The 20,033-nt window shown below is 38.2% G+C and overlaps 1 protein-coding gene across 2 annotated transcripts in view; it reads left to right on the forward strand.

The window, feature by feature from the left end:
• Window positions 1–20,033, forward strand: part of FAM155A (family with sequence similarity 155 member A) — a 605,361-nt gene that overhangs the window by 136,336 nt on the left and 448,992 nt on the right. The gene's annotated exons all lie outside the window — the stretch shown is intronic.

The following is a 20,033-nucleotide window of genomic DNA, read 5'->3' on the forward strand; positions in this document are numbered from 1 at the left end:
GGTGGTATGTGGTACTAAGCACTTCATCACTGCTCCGAGGCTGAAAACCCACAGGTAATTCAGTTTTTATATGCTACAGTGTCTCTAATTGTTCATAGACTCTGACACTAACCATTTGAGTTCATGTTAGCCTACCCAGAGGAATGTTGCTTGGCTCCTACAGTATCACTGGCACCCAGTTTAGATTATATTACTTAATTGCTGATTTATAATAAAAAGTAAATAGATGGCGGCAAGCCATCTGAGATGGTCATCCGATTTTATTTAATGCTAGAGGACTGGTGCATGAAATTCGTGCATGGGTGGGGTCCCTAGGCCTGGCTGGCAATCAGGGATGATCAGGTTCCCTGCCTCCCCACCTCCTCACCTGACCCCCTCCTCACCTCCCCCACTCCAACTTCCCTCCCGACCCATGTCTGCTGCCACCCACTCCCGGTTCCCTGTTCCAGCCCAGGGCTTGGCCCTGATCAGGTGATTGGGACCTGCTGGCCAGGGGGAGGGACTGGAAAGTTGGCTGGCAGACCCCAAATGGGTGATCGGGCCTGGTGGCCAGGGGGAGGGGCCAACCGCCACATGGCAGGCGGGCAGGGGGCCAATTGGGGCCTGCTGGCGGGGGGTGGGGGGAGAACAGCGGAGGGACCAGGGAGATTAGCTGCAGGCCCCAAGGAGGGAGCTGACCTTCGGTCCCCCTGGGAAAGGGGTCACATCTGCTGCCACCCACCCCTGGTTCCCCATCCCAGTCCAGGGGCCTAGCCCCGATCAGGTGATCAGGGCCTGCCGGCTAGGGGGCAGGACTGGGAGTTGGCTGGTGGGCCCCATCGGTGATTGGAGCCTGCAGGCTGGGGGTAGCTCCTGCGTTGAGCGTCTGCCCCCTGGTGGTCGGTGCACATCATAGAGACTGTTGTTCTGGTTGTTCCGTCGTAATGGTCACTTAGGCTTTCATATATATATAATTTTGTACCCCAAAACATTAAAGAAATGTGGCACTTTTATTGAAAAATATATTGCAAATGATTTCCACATGACATTTTAAAAATTGTTTCTGAAATATATATTAATCCAAGGTTATACTGAATGTTTTTAAGAAATATAAGTATTAGATCAGAACACTAGGAATTATTAGAAACTCATTTCCACTCCAACCAGTGAATTAACTCAATGAGCAGAGAAATGCTGGGAAAATACTAAATCTGATTTAAGTCCCAAATTGACTTCATGTCATGGCTAAAGTTAAAAACACAAAAAACAAAATAAAAACATACCCAACTCAGCAGCTAATGTCAGTCACAAAAAAATAAATAAATAAATAAAACAAATTTAGGAACCAGAGTCCTGTTTAATTTTCATGTTATGGAGGATATGGCTCAGTTATTACATAGGAGAGTGTTGGTTGACCCTGAATCCCTGTGATATGCAAAATGTGTGTAAAGTATTTGTGTATCAGCAAAATTTTCAGTAACCCATTTGTTCTGAGTTTTGTGAAGAGAAATCACTTAAAGAAAAATAATAAGAAGATTCTTGACTGCAAATTTGTGTGTATCAGTAGAAGCCTATTTTATAAATGTGCTCTTGCATTTTTCCCAGAAGACAGATGTTTGATCTTTCCTGTACCAATTTTAGTAGCAGACTTACAAAATAGGTACTATAGAGATCACATTACTGATAATCAATAGAAATGTCTTTTGTTAGATTGACCAAGAGTTTTATAGATCTAGGAAATTTGACTACGCTGCATGGAGTAGAAAGTCAGTAAATACTTGCACTTGATTGAGTCAGTTCTAGGCATATACCCCGAGGTCCATCCACTATACTTGGCCAAAGGGAGTTGCACAATTCTAGCAGTTTGATTTATTTTAAACTCATTTACAAAACTGAAAATAAATTAATACCTAACATCTTAAGAGCATCACATTTCCTCATTACATTACATTTCCTCATTTATTTTATTCCTCAGTAACAATGTAACGTATCATAAGTAGCATTTGTTAAGGATGAGACACAAAAAGAGATTTAAGATAATGGCATAGTTCAGGGATTGGCAGCCTTTTTTGTAAAGGGCAGGATTGTAAATGTTTTAGGCCTTAGTGTTTGCAGTCAATATACAGTTTCTATCACATATTCTTCTTTGTATTATTTTTTTTTAACACCTATTCAGAAATTTAAAAATTTTCTTTGATCATCGCAATACAAAACTGATGCATTTGTATGTTGGGCTCTAATTTACAAACTCAGTCAAATTCAGTGTGTAGTTGGTGGCCCAGAGAGTAAATGCCCTCTTTCTCCCCAAAGTTCTGAAACCCTCAGCCTCTAGATCACTCATGAAAGTGCCACAAGATCCAGAATAATTTTTCATGGTAAATTTTTGGAGCAACCCATGCAAAGTCAACTAGAGATAAATAATGCATCTACTGGTAATAGTTTTTATCTCTTCAGGTAAATATTTTACAAGATTATTTTGTTTATGTATATTATCACTTTTTTTTTTCATGGCAAGTTGTGCCTCTGTATGTCATTTTAGTAAAAAACTCACTGGCCTCAAGTCTGTGCCTCAACAAATGCCATTTTCTTTACTATTACGAACAGTCTCATGTGTGTGTGTATTTCTTTTGACAATTTTCTGTTCTGCCATGCTGAAATTTTAGAGATGTATAGTTTTACCATCAGGTAGTCATGAATCCCAAACTTGGAAAAATAAAAATAAATAATTGATAAAAGCATAAAATGCCAAGAAGATAATAACAGCTAAGACAATAATATCTCTTAGAAAAGAAAATCAAGGCAGAACTCTTTGGAAATTGGGGGTCCAAAATAGTCTTGGATTTCTCCTAAAAAGAGATACATGTAACAAATCTCACCCTTTCCTCTTTAATTTTCTGTGTTTTCTTTGTAAATAATAATATGTTTTTGCAAATTAATTTGCAAACATCTATTTTCCTATGAAAAAAGAATCTCTTATTTTTCAACTTCAGTTATTTAGGTTAGCATTTAACTTTGAATACATCTTTATCAATATAAAATTCTAATGGGCATATAAAGAATATTAATAAATACAGCATATATGAATTTCTTGAGTCTTCATACAGATTTTCATATTAAAGTTAGATAAAATAGTAAAGTTGCTACTAGAAAACATGTATCAAAGATAGAATATTAAAAAGAACACAGATTTCTAGTTCAGATAACAAATATCTTTGCTTTTCTGAAGCACAATAAAATTGGAGTTTGCTGAGGGAAACCAAAGGAAAATCACAAGTTAGATGTGGATCCACTTTAAAAACCTTCTGTGAAGCCCAGTTGGATAGTTGGAGTTGTTTTATAAATAATTCAATAAATCAGCCACTAAACTAATCCCACTTAATGCTTAATTGCTTCAGGAGGAATTTTTCTCCTGAAATTACATAATTGACATTCTTTTCAGTTTCACTCTGCTAGCTTAACAACCTTCTTAGCTATGTTGGACCATTTTTTCCCGTTACTTCTCCACAAGTCTACTCTGTTTGCAGTGAGCCTCAAGGGACCATTTTAAAAAATTACATTTAGCCCTATTGATTTTGAAATTTGAAAGTATTTACCCTCCCTGCATTTGTGGGAACTATATAACTAAAACATGAATTTATTGTAGAAGTAAAAACTCAACTTTTGGACAATCCATAAGAAATTATGAAGGGACATTACACACACACACACACACACACACACACACACACATATATAAGTATGGTATATTATATGTATATTTTTACATATAATATGTATTTGTATTAATGTTTATAAACTACAGCCATGTATCATATATATCATATCTCATAAACATTATTTTAACATATAGAATATGTAATACATATTTGACTCTAGTAATTTTAATTAGTAAAATTTTATTTAATTATATAAATAAGTACTAATTATTTAATTTAAATTTTAAAAAGTTTTGCACTGAACTCCAATGGGCCAGTGTATCTCTGCAGACTTCAGAGTTGATATGTGTAAAATTTAATTTTCAAATCATCTCTAGACTTGTAATCTTCCCTAGATTTGTTCAAGAAAACCCTATAAAGTAGACATTATATGTCTTTGGTACCATCTATTCTTGTTTTCCCACTGCTGTCTCATCCACATCTCTTTTTTGATCATTAATTGAGTGTTATTTTGCAAAAGTTGTCTGAAAAGGGTTAATACCAGGGTAGTTCTATACCAGTGAAGAACTCTTCACTTCCACAGGAATTAAACAGATAGGAGCAAGACTATGTCATTTCTGGACAGATGGACACACCTATTCTCTAACAGGTCATCGTCCAATGTGGCTATTGACTCCACCTCATAGACGTGTTTTTACAGTCAGCGATAAGGGACATCAAAGGCAGTGTATTTAAGTCTTACGTATATTAAAAAGTAAGACTTCAATGAATTGATAATTTAATTATTCCCAAGCAACAAATAGATGAATTTTTAATATGAGTTGATTTTATGGAAGGTAGTTTACTTTGATATAAAGTAAGATATAATTTTAGATATAATTTTTAGATATAATTATTGTCCGTGGTTTTAGTTTTAAAAATATATGAAGCCTTATGTGTACCATTATACTTTCTATAATTTAACTATACCAAATCAGGACTTGTTTAAAAAAAGTAAAATAAGACCAAGTCCTCTCCATCCCCCAAATTCACGCAGGATGCCTGTAGCATATAACTATGGGAACTGAATCAAGTTACCTGCAACATGATTATGTACATAATGGTCTAGCCTGCATTATAAGAGAGATTTTACTCTGCTTTGAATATGTAACATCAAACTTTAATATATGAATAAAATTTTAATTGCTTCTTTCTCTAATGACTAAGCCATGCATTATATCAGAAATATATTGACATTACACAATCTAAAATGAACTTTGTGGAGGTGGGAAGAGAGAGACAAGGTAGCTTTAGCATCATTGCATATATCTTTTTTGTTTAATGGACATTATAATTCAGTAGGAACACTGATTAATCGAGAGGAATTTTTTTGGTTTTGCATTTAATGAGTCATTGGTATGGAGCTAAGAATTATACATCTTCATTGTAGAGTCCTAAGTTTAGATTATCAGAAGAATAACACAGGCCAGACAATCTATTGCTTTAGGTGGTATGCCACTAGAAATGTCATTCTCTTTTTGAAATAATATTTTTGTAAGTGTATGGCTTCTGAATCTGATTAGGCCTACCTCTAGCCTAAAAAATAGGAAGTAATTCTATAATTTTCCAGTGTTTAGGGTAGTTAGGGTTTACCCAATTCCTTACAAAGTAGAAATTTCCCTATCAAAATTTGGGGAGAAAGCACTTTGATAAAGGAAGATTGTCCTGAATCGTAAAATTTTACTTCCAAAACAAATGATGCTTATTACTTTTTTTATTAATTAATCAATCAGTTAGCTCTTTCTGATCATTTGCAAAAGCTGTTGGGTGGAGACAGTTGGAGAGGCATTTCATGACAGAACCCAACAATTTGATTATAGATGGATACTTGAATTTAGAAATGTTCTTCACAGTTGAGATCTCAGGCTTGATAGCTAAAAGCCTTTTTCTTTTTGGGGAGTAAGAGAGTTGAAATATTTTGCAGGATTCAAAATGTAGCAGGCACCATGCTTAATGGATAGCAATATGAATCTTTAACCTTTGGATGTGATTTTCTTCTATGCTTCCATTAGGGATATTTCACTTTCAGTTTACATCCATTCTATAATGCTGACTGGCATTTCTAGAGAAAATTCTACAGTTTTCCATTTCCCACATCAAAATTGTGCCCTTTATGTCTATTGTTCATTCAATAACTCAAGGAAGTGCATTTCCTGCCTCATATGTTTACATGTTCAGTCCATCTTTTATTGGGCATTAAGACCTGGCATGCTCAAAGGTTGATCAACCCAGTCTAGTTTATGTTATTGTAAATATGCTCATGTAACCCTTTATTCTTATATACGCAGTTCAATGAGGACAGACTGTGTCTTCTACCTGTTACATATTAGGCATTCAATAACTATTTGCTGAATGAATGAAAGCACACACTATTTAAAGATTGTTTTAAACCAAGTATAAGAGATTACCAGACTGAACTTTGGGGGCTAAAGAGGAAGATAAAAAACAGAAACTCATTAAGAGATAATATCAGTGTCAAAGGTATAGTATACGATAAAGAAGAAGTAGTTGAATGTTGCTACAGGTAATGAGGGATATGACACTGGCATAGTTGGGAGGAGTTTTATTTTAAACAACATCATCTGAGGAGTTTTGAAAGTGTGTAAGTTCTCTTGCTGTTATATAAAACTCCAAGAAGAAACAGTACTTGTTACAATTCAAAATTGTTTTTCTTGGAGGTTTAAGTTGATCGTATCTTTTATCCTGCCTCCAGGATATCATTTGTTTTGATTTATATATGATCCACACTCAGAAGGGTTTCACAGCAGGTCATTGGATATTAGTTGCATAGAACAGGGAGGGTGTTCTTGTGCCTCCCTCACAGCTGCCAAGAAAACCCCTTGCACAGAGCTGATACAAAGGATCTATTAAGCTTTGTGTTTCCATCTTTCAGAATTTTTCAGCTATAGTCATTCCAGCTTTAAGGTCAAGCCTAAGAAACTTAATTTTATATATTATATATGTGTATATTCATTGTATATATTATGAAAATGAATTTTTTGAACTAGTACACTAGACTGTGAGTTTTAAGGGTCTGGAAGATACCTAAATATCTAGCAACAGTAATTGCAGGACAAAAGATGCATAGTCAGAGATCACAAAACCTGGCCATGTGAATTGGGGCATTCATAAAGGAGTAACCCAGGAATCACTTCATATTTGTTATCGTCATAATTGAACTCAACAAATGGGTTCAATTTTATGAATGAATGCAATAATTAATCAGGATTATTGTGCAAGGAATTCCAGCTTTGGGTGTGGCTTCTAACTAGATTGCTTGTAAGGTTTTTAAAATATTGAAAATCTGTGACAAATAAATGCATTGGAAATCCTAACTTGTGTGACTAGTATAATAGCCATCCTTTAGGGTTTGCATCAAACATACGCTCAGAGCTGGGCTGGAAGCTTAAATTTAATATCTGAGATTGTCACAGCAACCCTTAAAATGGGATTTTCTTACTTACGTTTTAGGGAGGTTTAGTGACCTGCTCGGTGGATAGGGCTAGGTATACCTGGGCTTGATCTCAGGTCTGTCTGAACGCAAAGCCTTCCTCCCTCACTCGGCTGCTAGAGCTACAGGCAGACATTTGAAGAAGGGAAGTAGCAGTGTTGTAAGGGGAACTGTAGGAAGGCACCACAGGAAATCACTCTTGAATCTAATGGCACTACTTCTGCCCCTTTGGTTTTGGAACATTCAAGTCAGGCAGCCAGACAAGAAAGGATGTGGCTGAGCTTATGCCTCAGTTTCTACTACATGAACCACTAAATCTTCCAGTTTCAGAGCCTCTTTCTTTGTTTTTGTCAGTCTAGGCCAGGGGTGGGCAAACTTTTTGACTCGAGGGCCACAATGGGTTCTTAAACTGGACCGGAGGGCCGGAACAAAAGCATGGATGGAGTGTTTGTGTGAACTAATATAAATTCAAAGTAAACATCATTACATAAAAGGGTACGGTTTTTTTTTTTTTTTTTTAGTTTTATTCATTTCAAACGGGCCGGATCCGGCCCCCGGGCCATAGTTTGCCCACGGCTGGTCTAGGCTCTCTGAATATAGAAAGGATATGGGCATCACATTCATTTTATAAAACCATGTAATGAATTCTTTTTCCCCCCAAAATATGTTTTTATTGGTATTAGAGAGAGGGGAAGAGAGGATAGAGAGGTAGAAATCCATGAGAGCACATGAGTGGGGCGCCTCTTGTACGCACCCTACGGGGGATCAAGCCTGTATCTGAGCATGTGCTCTGACTGGGAATAAAACCAGCAACCTCCACCCTCAACCACTGGGGCACCCCAGCCGGGCTAATAATTCTTTAATGTTCTCTTTCTCTTTCTCCCTCCCCCTCATCTTTCTCCCTTCCTTTCTCTGTCTGTCTGTCTGTCTGTCTGTCTGTCTGTCTGTTTAGGTCATGGTGTACATATAATTTCACCAGAATGTATTTATTTCTTAACCTGCTGAATGTTTCATTTTGACTTTATAATGGCCTTAAACTCAAAGACTGAAATAAAAAGCACTCACTGATGACTTCTGTAATTTATCATTCGCTAGAGCGTGTGGATAAGCAGAGCATGGCAGAAGCTTAATGGATGCATATGTAGTTCGAGAAAGTTTAAAAATATTCATGAAACGACGGCAGGATGTGTATGAGAGATCCACAGTCTCCAGAACGGCTCTCCCTCGGAGGTTTCCTCTCTCCCAGGGGAGACCAGGGAGGATATTATATATTCTGTTTGCCACTACACTAGGCAGTAAGATTAATATAATGAGAAGCAAAAATGCAGATTGAGGTTATCCCTGGAGCCCATCATTCCCCAGGATTTAGGTGCTTATATTCTGCCAGAGAAGCCCTCATTGGACATTGTGGGCAGAGCTCAGAAGTGGGTGAACCTACTGTAATTTCCTGCAGCACAGGGCCATGCAGGGAGGGACTAGGCCATGGTTTCTACCATTTGTATGCAGAGAGAAAGATGAATTTGCATCTCACTAGAAAGAACTGTATTCTGCATATTTTTTTCAGGAACACAAAGAACTTGAAATATTAAACCTGCTCTATTTGAAATGCCATGTAGCATTGAAAATGACAAATCTTGTAGGCATGGACTCTACCTGCCTGCACTGCTGTCTTCTCTAAATGTGCAACAGTTTGTTTTTGCTGCACTGCCCAAGTCCTGGCAGGACCTCTGGACGGTAGAGGGCTGTGTTAGCCTTCAGTCGTGGGTGCTGCTAGAAGAAAATGAGGGACCAGAGGGCAGGCAGAAATAGAAGCGGCAGCCAAGTCACCTTAGTTGACTTCATTTACAGTGTCCCCTCAGAAGCTACATTATTTTCTCTTGTTAACTTTATTTCCTACAATTTGGTGCATGATATCCAGAGCATTTACAATCCTGTCCTTGCTGAAATGAAAGTTAGGATAATTGCTATATGCATATGTGTATATATACATATATACATATATATATATATATATATATATATATATATATATATATATATGTATATATACACATACTAGAGGCCCGGTGCACGAAATTTGTGCACTTGGGGTGTGGTCTCGCAGCCCAGCCTGTGCCTTCTTGCAGTCCAGGAGCCCTGCGATCCCTCACCTCGCAGAGGGAAGCCCCGCCCACCTGCTGCAGTTCTGCCAGCCAGGTAGCCGGGGCCTCCCTCTTTGGGACGATCGATTGCAGAGCCCCCCTCACCCATTGATCACCCCGCAGCGGGTGGCCTGGGCCTCCCTCTGTGGGGGTGATTGTGGGGCGATGGCAGGGCCCCCCTGACCAATCGCATCGTACCCGCCTTGGCTGGCCTGGCGCCAGTGCATGTCATAGCGTGGTCTTCTGGATGGTCATCAGGACGGTCATTCTGCTGTTTGATCATTCAGTCGATTTGCATATTATGCTTTTATTATTATAGATATGTTGAAATTCAATGGCAAACTGGTTTTAAACTAATACAAGGTAAACATTCACATTATACACATGATGAAATTACCATGAGGAGTACTACCATTTATATAGATATGAATTGATTTATCTCAGAGTTCAGTTCAGATTTCCTTATAGACAAACGGAGCTGCAGTAGGTAGTCTCCCTGTATGAAAAAAAGAAGAAGCATGTATGTAACCTCTGGTGTAAACAGATCTGTTTCAACCTGTGTTTATCCAGGAGTGGGGCGGAATCAGTACCCTCAGCCCAGCATGATTGTGCTCTAGAACTGCAGCGCAGGCAGATGGGTACTGCTGGAGAAAATAACAAACCCTCTGGTTCCCCAGACAGATTTCTTCCATCATTTGATTTGGCTAATTTGCTGCTACAATCTTTTAGGTGGTCAAATGCAGAACTTAAAAATTCAATTCAACAGGCATTGCTGGACTCTTAAGACTTATAAGTATGATGCTTGGAGTTGTGGCTGCTACAAAATTGAGCAGAGCGCAATTGTCTTCAAGGAGATTGAATAATGCAGATAAACCATGTGCAGGCCCAGTGAGTGGCTAGCTTATAGGGTGGAGGGCATCAGTGTGCTATGGGATAAAAAGTATGTCCAGCTGAAAGTAAGCAGGAAGGGATCCATGGAGTTGGTGACAAATGAGAGAAGCCACAAAGGTGGGATGAGTTTGGAGTGGGGGCATAGTCCGTGGGGATAGGGAATGCATTCCAAACAAAGAGACCTGAATGAAGGGAGTGAATAGATCAGTGGGGAGCAGGAGAGAAGTCATGCAGCCATATTTGCAATGAATTTGGGTAAGAGAGGCCCCAGAACATGCCCCCCCCCAAAAAAAAAAACAACACAACAACATTTTATTAGTCTGGGTTGGAGGTGATAAAGGGCTGAATGTGGCAGAAGCATATGAGTAAATTTTTGGAAATGGAGAAATAAAGAGTAAAATATGACTATGGCCTTTCAACCCTGAACCCCAAGAAAACATTCTATTACCAGCAATGAATCTTTCAGGCACAAAAATCGAGAATTTAGTTGGAGGTGAGAGAAGATGAGGAGCTAGATTTTAATTACGTTATTGTGTGTGTATTTTCTGGAACACCTAGTGCAGATGTCCAGTAGGCCAGTAAAAGTGCAGATTTGGAGCTGAGAAAAAATGATCAGAATAGAATAAATACATTTTGGAAATAATTTTTAAAAAGCAGTGAATGTTCCAAGTGATAAGCATGATCATTATCATAGAAAAAGAGGGAGTTAGGAAAGTATGGTGAATATTTACATTTATGGGAGACAGTAAAAAAGAGACTCTAGACATATTTACAAGGACAATTTTGGAAGTAGTGGGCAAACAGGACAAATCTGTGTTGAAATAGCTATGAGAGTATTTCACAGAGAAGAAAGGGCTCAACAGGATTAAATTTTGGAAAATTCGAGGAACTCTGATAATTTGAAAACTAAGAGGTTATTGGTAACATCTGTAGACAGTCATCAGATTTTAAGTAGTTACAGAGAGTAGGTATGAGGAAATAGAAATAATAGCTCTCTCAAAATGTTTTTGAAGAAGAACAAAAGGAAAACTAGTAACCTGAAATGATATCATGATAATGCCATTTTCTGAGTACCTACTAGGGGTTAGCATCATATGTAATTTGTCTCATTTAATGCAGACACAAGCAATCACGATTTCAGATTTAGAGAAAAAGAAGATGAAGGCATGGAGGGTATCACTTCACCCTCCCCTTGTTTCAGCAATTTGAAAGATGAAAAAGGCAGAAGATAAAATCTTACTTTCTTGTTGAGAATCAGTCCTTGTCTGTCTGGTTCAGTCTACTCCTCCTTGCCACTTCTTGCTTATCACCACAGTGCTCTGGGTACTGGACAACATCCCCCAGCTACTTTGGCGAGCATAATCTGCTCCCTCCTGATTTCACACCTCACAGGTTTCCTAGTTTCTCTTCTCCTTCCTTTTAAGAATTTTCTAGCTCAGTTCTCAAACCTCAGTGTGCATCACAATACCCAGAGTTCATTAAACAAGTGTTTGCTGGCTTCCAGCTCAGAGTTTCTGACTCAGTAGGTTTATGGTGAGACGTGAGATTTTCATTTCTATAAGTTCCAAAGTAATGCTTGTATTTTTGGTGCACATACTGTACTGGGGCATTTTGTAAATTATGAATATCTTGGATTGACTCTGGAGAGCATGACTGACTGATTCAAGTATCTATATAGTTGTCAGTTAGAAGAGGAATTCTGTTGATGTGTAGTCCCAGTGGATACACCTATAATTAATGAGTGGAGGGTACAAGAAATTCTTGTTGGCACACAGAGGAAGAACTGAGCTCAACCAGAAGGGTGCACCGATGTGAGCCACGTGAGTGAGCTTTGAGGACCACTGCTGAGGATGCTGTAGCAGGTTCCAGCACAGATAAGCAGTTGGAACAGATTATTATTTTTGTTGTTGTTAATCCTCACACAAGGATATTTTTCCTTTTTTTTTAAGAGAGTGGAAAGGTGGGATGGAAGGGGAAGAAGGCGAGAGAGGGAGAGTCAAAGAGGAAGGGAGAGGGAGGAAGGGAGGGAGAGACATGCATTGGTTGCCTCCCTCCCAGGCCCTGACTGAGGCCCAAGATCCAACTTGCAACTGAGGTATGTGCCCTTGATGGGGAATCAAACCAATGACCTAGTGGTGGACGGGCCAACATTCTAACTACTGAGCACACCAGCCAGGGCCCAAGTTCAATGGTAAGCCTGAGCCTTCTTCCCTTTCCAAAACCCACTTTCCCATTAAAACAAGTAATCAAAATTTGTGAGTTTCTCTTTACAACTCCACTCGTACCCACCACTATATGAACTTTCTTCCTATGAAACTTAACATTCATCATACTTTCTGATGAGGCATATGACCCATGTGAGGTCTTATTAGCCTTTCAAGAAATTTCACCTGGAAACAAATCTGTGTTCAAATACAGTCACCTTTCCTGTGCCCAGCTAAGCTGGCCACTGCATATCCACTTCGGGGAAGGAGGCATTTCCAGCATAATGTCCTGTAAAGATTTCAAAACATGTCCCCTGACTACACAGTAAGTGAAGAGAAAGTGGATTTTTCAAATAATTTGTCTCTACCTTAAGTGCGGAGTTCTTGTTCCATATCGAGCTGTGACCTGGATGTACTGAGAATGAGATCAGGAGGAAAAAGCAATCAAGCTGTTCTCGCTCCTGTACTCAGCCTTGAACATTGATAAAGCCTTTGCAGTGAGGAGGGAGGAGGAAAGTACAGTGCAGTGAAATATAATATGCTGTGACTTTTCCCCCTGGGTGAATTTTCCACCTGGCTGAAATCAGGGAGCACTGTTTGGAGTGATTGAAAGTTTTCTTTTCCAAATGCAAGGACTCCAGTGGGTGAATTTTGAACCTTTCAGCACTCTCTTATCCTTGGTAATAACTCCGGCGAAGAAGTGTAAATGTGTCTGATGCCTTTGAGAACATCTGAATGGTCTTGATGGAAGCATTGATAGACTGAACTTGGATACTAATGTTGCCTGAAGGGTTTGACATAAATGGGTTTGAATTACTGCCTGAGAGATGGACACCTTATTTTTACAGGTACCATCAGCCTGTAGCTTCCCCAAATTAGCTGTGTTCCATGCATTGAACTTGACAAACTTTGGTAAAGCAAAGTCAGAAAAAAACAACAAAAAACCAAATCTAGCATGACATATTCTTTACACATCCATTTATTTTATTTTATTTTTTGGTACTGATTCTTCACTTTCAGAAAGCCCTGCATCTCAACTTTTTGAGCTTTTGTTTTCATTTAAAAATGTCAAAGTCATTCACTGCTAATTAAACAAACTGTGGACAACCGCAGTGGTGAGCAGAAGACACTCGGGGCTTCTATGCCAGAATTGCATGCTATATAGAGCAGTGCTTTGCAAACTATCTCTGCTGAAGCACTCACTCTTTCCTCTTGCATCATAGCCCATGGTAGTCTCCTGTACATGACCATGCAGAGGTCATGCCACACGCAGCTCATCACTGAGTCTCAAAACAAACACCAAGTAGGAGGAGCCCTGTGCAACAATGTGACTCTCCTAATCTATAAAGATGTTTCAAAACCCTATCAGTTTCTATACTTACCTTGCTTGCAGCAGCTCTTCTTTTGGTAGAAGAACCTGGTTAATTTTTGAGACATTTTGTGATATGAAACTCTTTCAGGTGCCAAAACCGTAGGCATAGAATGTTGCCCTGGATTCTTGGAATTTAAGGTTAGAAGTAAAACAGATACATCTATATAAATTCATAGGAAGCAAACTCAGAATATCAAAGCAGAAAAAATGAATACACAAAATTGGTAGATGATCTGTTCAGATTAATTAACTGCCCAAATTGTGAGGAAAAAATAATTGAGGGCAATTTCAGGGTGTCTGCTGCCATCATGTGAAGAAGCTAGGAGAAGGTTGTAAAGAAAGATTTGGAATTTGTTGATTCCAAACTTTTTTTTTTAAAATATATTTTATTGATTTTTTACAGAGAGGAAGGGAGAGAGATAGAGAGTCAGAAACATCGATGAGAGAGAAACATCGACCAGCCACCTCCTGCACATCCCCCACTGGGGATGTGCCCGCAACCCAGGTACATGCCCTTGACCGGAATTGAACCTGGGGCCTTTCAGTCCGCAGGCCGACGCTCTATCCACTGAGCCAAACCGGTTTCGGCAATCCCAAACTTTTTATGTTTGTTTTAATCATCATATCTCATGATCAATGAGAAATGCAATATTGGCCATGAAATGGATTCTTCACATTAAAATTTATAATCACCAAATTAAAAGCTGCAAAAGGCTTTAGTGATAATCTGTTCCTTATATGAAGTCAACGTAAATCCATAGAGTTGAAGTAACTTGTGCCAGGCCCCACTGGTAGTAAATGCTTAGGTAGGGCCCTTGTCTAGGGCTTCCAGAGTCAAATATGAGATCTGTTCCTGTATCCTCTCCTGTCTCTCTCCATCTTGATTTTCATTCATATCACTTAATTATTAAAAACACTTCCCTCCTTTTATCTACACAGTATACTGCCCATTAGGCAATTCTTGTTTTCTTTAAATTCAATGATCTTGTTTCTTACCATGCAAGACTCAACTTATACATTAGGAAGGGTTGAGGTATTGGGTCATGCAGTCCTTTGACCCTTTCTTTAAAAATGCTGATGCAGAAAAATTTCTGATAAGTATAGAATATACATAATGTATATACTGGCCGTTTAAACTCTCCATTTTATTATGCTCTTGCTTCCATACTATGTTATTTGCTAAGTATTCAGGACTAAGCTGCCAAACTGGGGTAAGATTATGATAGCGCATTGATTGTTATACCAGTTCATACAACCCACTCTTAAATCTACTTGTGTGATTTCAGATGATGTAGTTAATCCCTTTAGCCCTCTGTCGCCTTATATATAGGATGTAGATAATAACAGTTTCTACCATACAATCCCATGGTAAACATTATATGTGTACATTTATTAATGCACTCAGCACATGACTAACATGCAGTATGCAAGCAATAAACACCACATTTGTCATTATAAGTTTATATGATTATGTTCAGTAGAAAACTGTATCAGAGTCCTTAAAAAAGGAAAATATCATGTCATGAATTAAGAAAGGAACAATGATCAGTTATATTGTCGTGCTCTCATAGTAAAATCCATTTATGGCACTCATTTCCCTCAAAGGACAATCAATATTTGAAATGCTCTGCTTTCTGAAGAAACAGAGAAATTAGAAGAATATAATTCAATTAGAAAATAAATTTAAGACTGCCATTCTTGGTAACATTAGATGCTGCCTGGCACTGGCTGTCCCTCATGTGGCCACGGTCTGACCAACAGATTTGGGTCAGGAGGGCCTTGCTGCACCTGCAGGGACACTGTAGCTCTTAATGACTTGCTCGGGAGACAAGGGCTCACACCGCAGCGCCAGGATAACACACTGGCCAGGTCCATCTCCAGATGGAAGTGAAGCCTGGGTGGACCTCGGGACACAGTGTTTGGTTAGTGGGTTAGCAAGTCAGCTTCCATCTTTGATAGCACACAAGAGGAAAGCTTTTGAATTTAAGGAATCAAACCACTGCAGCTGTTTTGAGGAAACAATTTGAAAAGCTTTTGTAATCTGTCTGCTGAAAGACTGCTCTGGACCTTTTCATGCAAGCCTTTCACACTGCGTGACATTTTCAGTGCTTTCATTTTTTTTTTTTTTTTTATCCTTCTAGGACATGCCACAGTAAAATTACAAGTATAGCAGTCCTCCATCTGGCAAGATTCATTCTCCTCCAAACAAAGCTGGGGCCTGGGGCTGTGGAAGGGGCTTTGTAGTTTGCATTTCTGCTTCTTGACATCTGTATCACTCTGCATTATCTTTTCTAATTGTTAATCAAATCTTGGAACAGAACCTTCAAAATTAATTTCTATGGCTCTCAAAGCCTCAGTCATCCTGGATCTCAGCTTAATCCAGGACCTCTGAACTTAGTTTGCGTTTATGGCTTACATCTAACATATTTTTTAGTCTGGGTGTTGCCCTAGTCTCTGTTTTATTGCTGTTATTTCCATTTGTTTGTTTAGGGTTCATTCTTTCTGTTTGTTTGTTTTTAAATTATTTTTGGGAATGTCATTGCTTAATATCTCTTCCAAGGGAGAGCCATAAAAGAAAGAATTATAGGTATCGAAAGTTCTCCAAATGCCAATGTAACATCTGAATTTAATAAGAGTCACTGATTTGAGCATATTTTTTAGATCCTATTATCAAATTGAAGCATAATTTGTAGCATGTGTGCATTGTAAGATTAAAAGATATATTATGTATAGACTAAGATTATTTAATTAAGGTGAAAGTTCAAAGGACTTTTTTGTTTTTTGACATGAAGGGATTGATATAATTAGGGTCTTATTTGTGTATTCTGGCTGGGTACTTTTGCATGACTTTAGGTAGTCCATATAAAAATCTGGTTCTCTTGCTATAAAAATAATCTAAATTGTCTCATATCATTATCTTTTTATTAAGAACCTCATGCTCTACCAAAGGGAAGAAACTGATTGGAAAGAACAGAAATAAAAGATAGACTTCTTTGAATATACCTTGTTTTGTAGATTGAAGGAACCATCTATTACTTTATATTAGAAGCTGGGTGCATGAATTCATGCATGGGTGGGGTCCCTCTGGGTGGCCTGCAGGGATTGGGCTGAAACCCACAGTCCAACACCTCCTGCAGCTCCTACCTGCTGCTCCTGCTCATCCTGGCCCCACTGTGCCTGCCATGGGCTTGCACCCAAACAGTCCATATTGGGAGAGACTTGTGTTGCCTCAGCAGCACTCGCCAGCCATGAGCCCTGCATCTGGTGCCGTGCATCTGGCGCCCTCCCAAGGGGAGTGGCCAGTGGGATCGGATCAGGCTGAAAACATCTCTCCGACATCCCCTGAGGGGTCCCGGATTGCGAGAGGGTGCAGGACAGTCTGAGGGACTCCACTGGTGCACAATTGGCCCAGGGAGGGCTCCATGGCATGTCCAGCCCATCTCGCTCAGTCCCAATTGGCCAGACCCCAGCAGCAAGCTAACCTACCAGTCGGAGCATCTGCCCCCTGGTGATCAGTTCACATCATAGTGACTGGTCGACTGTCTGCCCTCTGGTGGTCAGTACATGTCATAGCGAGTGGTTGAGCAGCCTTAGCATATCATTAGCATATTACACTTTGATTGGTTGTTCTGCTGTTAGGTCTATTTGCATATTACCCTTTTATAGGAGAATTATAAAAATAAAATTAAAAGATAAAGCAGTATCTAATACTGAAAGCAAAATAAAAAAGGAAAAAAGTTAATTATATCTAATTGTCAAAGAGTTGACAAATCAAATTGTGAAAAACTGTGACCAAAATAACAGCAGTCTTTGGGCACTATTAGAGGATACTAGAGAATCTACTCATTATTTTGAAAACTGGTAAATGAAAGGAAATCAGCATTAATCAAACCATTTCTATATAAATAATAGATAACCAAGTAATTGATTATTTCAACTATTAAAAGAAGAAATGGGAAAATTATAATATGATCATTTTATAGCTTTTAATGAATTACTGGGTCTAGGCAGTGATCATCAATGGTTGAAAGTTTGTAAAAAAGAAAGCCAGCCAGATACTGTGTGCTCCTGATGGAGGTACCTCTGAAGGAGGCTTCCAAAAAACCTGCATCTGAATAGAATCAGGTAGCTTACGTGGGAGCAGGGTGGGGAGGTGGGTTGAAAAGGGAAAGGGGATAAAGAAGTACAAACTTCCAATTATAAAATAAGTCACAGAGATGTGACATACAGTATGGAGAATTACACAGGGGTGGGCAAAAGTAGGATTACAGTTGTGAGTACGTGAAACAGTTTATTCTTGTATTATTTATTAATTATTGTATTATTTATCTGTATTACAACTGTAAACCTACTTTTTACCCATCCCTGTGTTGTAATAATTAGTAGTAGTATTTAGAAGTACTCTTGAGAATGCTGTTTGAAATTCTTGCTGAACAACCTGGGGTTTGTCATAGATTAATAAGATATTTCTTCTTTTTACAAAAGTTGCCCTACAAACCCTCATGGAACACAGATATCCCCAGGATGAAAAGAAAAGCTTTGATAACATATTCATGAACATTTTCCTGGGTACTTATACAACCGACTGCTTTTTTCTTCCTGAATACATATACTTTATGCTAGGTTAAAGGGAACACTATAAAAGAAAAATTGTAAGTTTGGTGTAGTGTGAGAATGCAATACAAAATTCAATTCCATAAATACTTCTGTAATATATACTGAGGGAAGGGCATTCTTTTAGTTCCTGCAGGTAATATGATGCTGTGCAAGGCACAGCCTTTTCTCTCAAGTTGCTTTTAATGTAGTCTGGAAATGAGGTAAATATAACTGCTATAAAATATAGGTGTGAGTAGTAAATTCCTGAAAATTTCAGGAGAAGGAGAAATCCCATTATTTAGAGGCATTAAAGAAAAAGAATAAATAAGTGTTACTTGAGGTGGTCTTTAATACAAGAATTACTAACAGGAAGATTTAATTATTTCCAAGCAAATAAGACCCATGGAAATGTAATAATTAATATAAGCTTTTATATCAGGCATAAGTCAGAGGGAAGTATCCATGCTGGTTTTTACAGAACCACATTGATGCTATAAATCTTAAATGTATATCAAAAGAATGAGATATGGTTGTCTGCAAACATCTTGGGATAACTGATGTCTTACCCATTTTGCTATTGGATGCCTATGTCAGCCAAATTTGATGAAATTACTGAATCTCAATGAAGCTACCATCACAAAAGCAGACATCAAATTAATAATGAAGACTGTCTATGCAGTTATAAATGTTTCATATATATGTATATATATATACATATATATATATATATAACAAAATAGAATTAATAAGAAATAACTCACTCTCTATTTCTGATAATAACATTTTGTTTCATCATGAAAATAAAATTTATAAAATAGCCATATTGTTTTTATACTAAATAACAAATGTTGAAAGAGTGGAAAAGTAATATAATGAAAAATATTCTTGACCCTCTCTAAAGTTACATTCTTAACAATAGTGCACCAAACCTACCTTGTGCCGTACAACAGCCAGTATCCATGTTTTGCTATTTAAAATGAAATTCAAATTAATTAGAATTAAAGTAAGTAAAAATTCCTTTTCTCAGTCCTGCTAGCCACATTTCAAGCACACAAGAACTGCATGTGTGTAGTGGCTTCTGTATTGGACAGTTCCGATATACGACATTTCCATTATTGCACAAAGTTCTCTTGGATAGCACTGTATGTAAGTTCCTTTGAGGGCAGAGCCATAATTTTTCATTGCTTACGAGATTAAAAAATATTTTGAATAATTAATTGAAAGAACCCTAATTTAGAACTTTTGGTCTCCAGGGGATTCCTTTTGGGTTTTGAAAATCCCTGTCTTTGATTAAATGTAAATGCTAAAATATAACAATGGTGGTGGTGGCGATGATGGTGATAATGGTCAAAAGATAATGATGATGATAATCAAATAAGAACGTTTATCAAGAATGAGCCCATCTAGAGGATTTAAATTTTTGTCAATTATATAATGAGCAATTGTTGTCAACTCTCAGAACAGGGAATGGATATCTAGAGGTTTGGTATGTCTGTGATGAGGACACAGGTGCTGTTACTTCAATCCAGTCCTTTTTAACCATATTTGACATCTCATAAAATTCCTATTAGAAATGTTCTGTATTTGGGACTGAGTGCTATGGAATAAGCCTGGAATGTGATGAAATGTGCCATTGTGAACCACCAGTACTTGATTGGGATCATCATATGTTGTAACTATTTTAAATGGTGTAGGGAAGAGTTC

Source organism: Myotis myotis, unplaced genomic scaffold (assembly GCF_014108235.1).
Source record: "Myotis myotis isolate mMyoMyo1 unplaced genomic scaffold, mMyoMyo1.p scaffold_m19_p_3, whole genome shotgun sequence".
Taxonomy (NCBI): Eukaryota; Metazoa; Chordata; class Mammalia; order Chiroptera; family Vespertilionidae; genus Myotis; species Myotis myotis.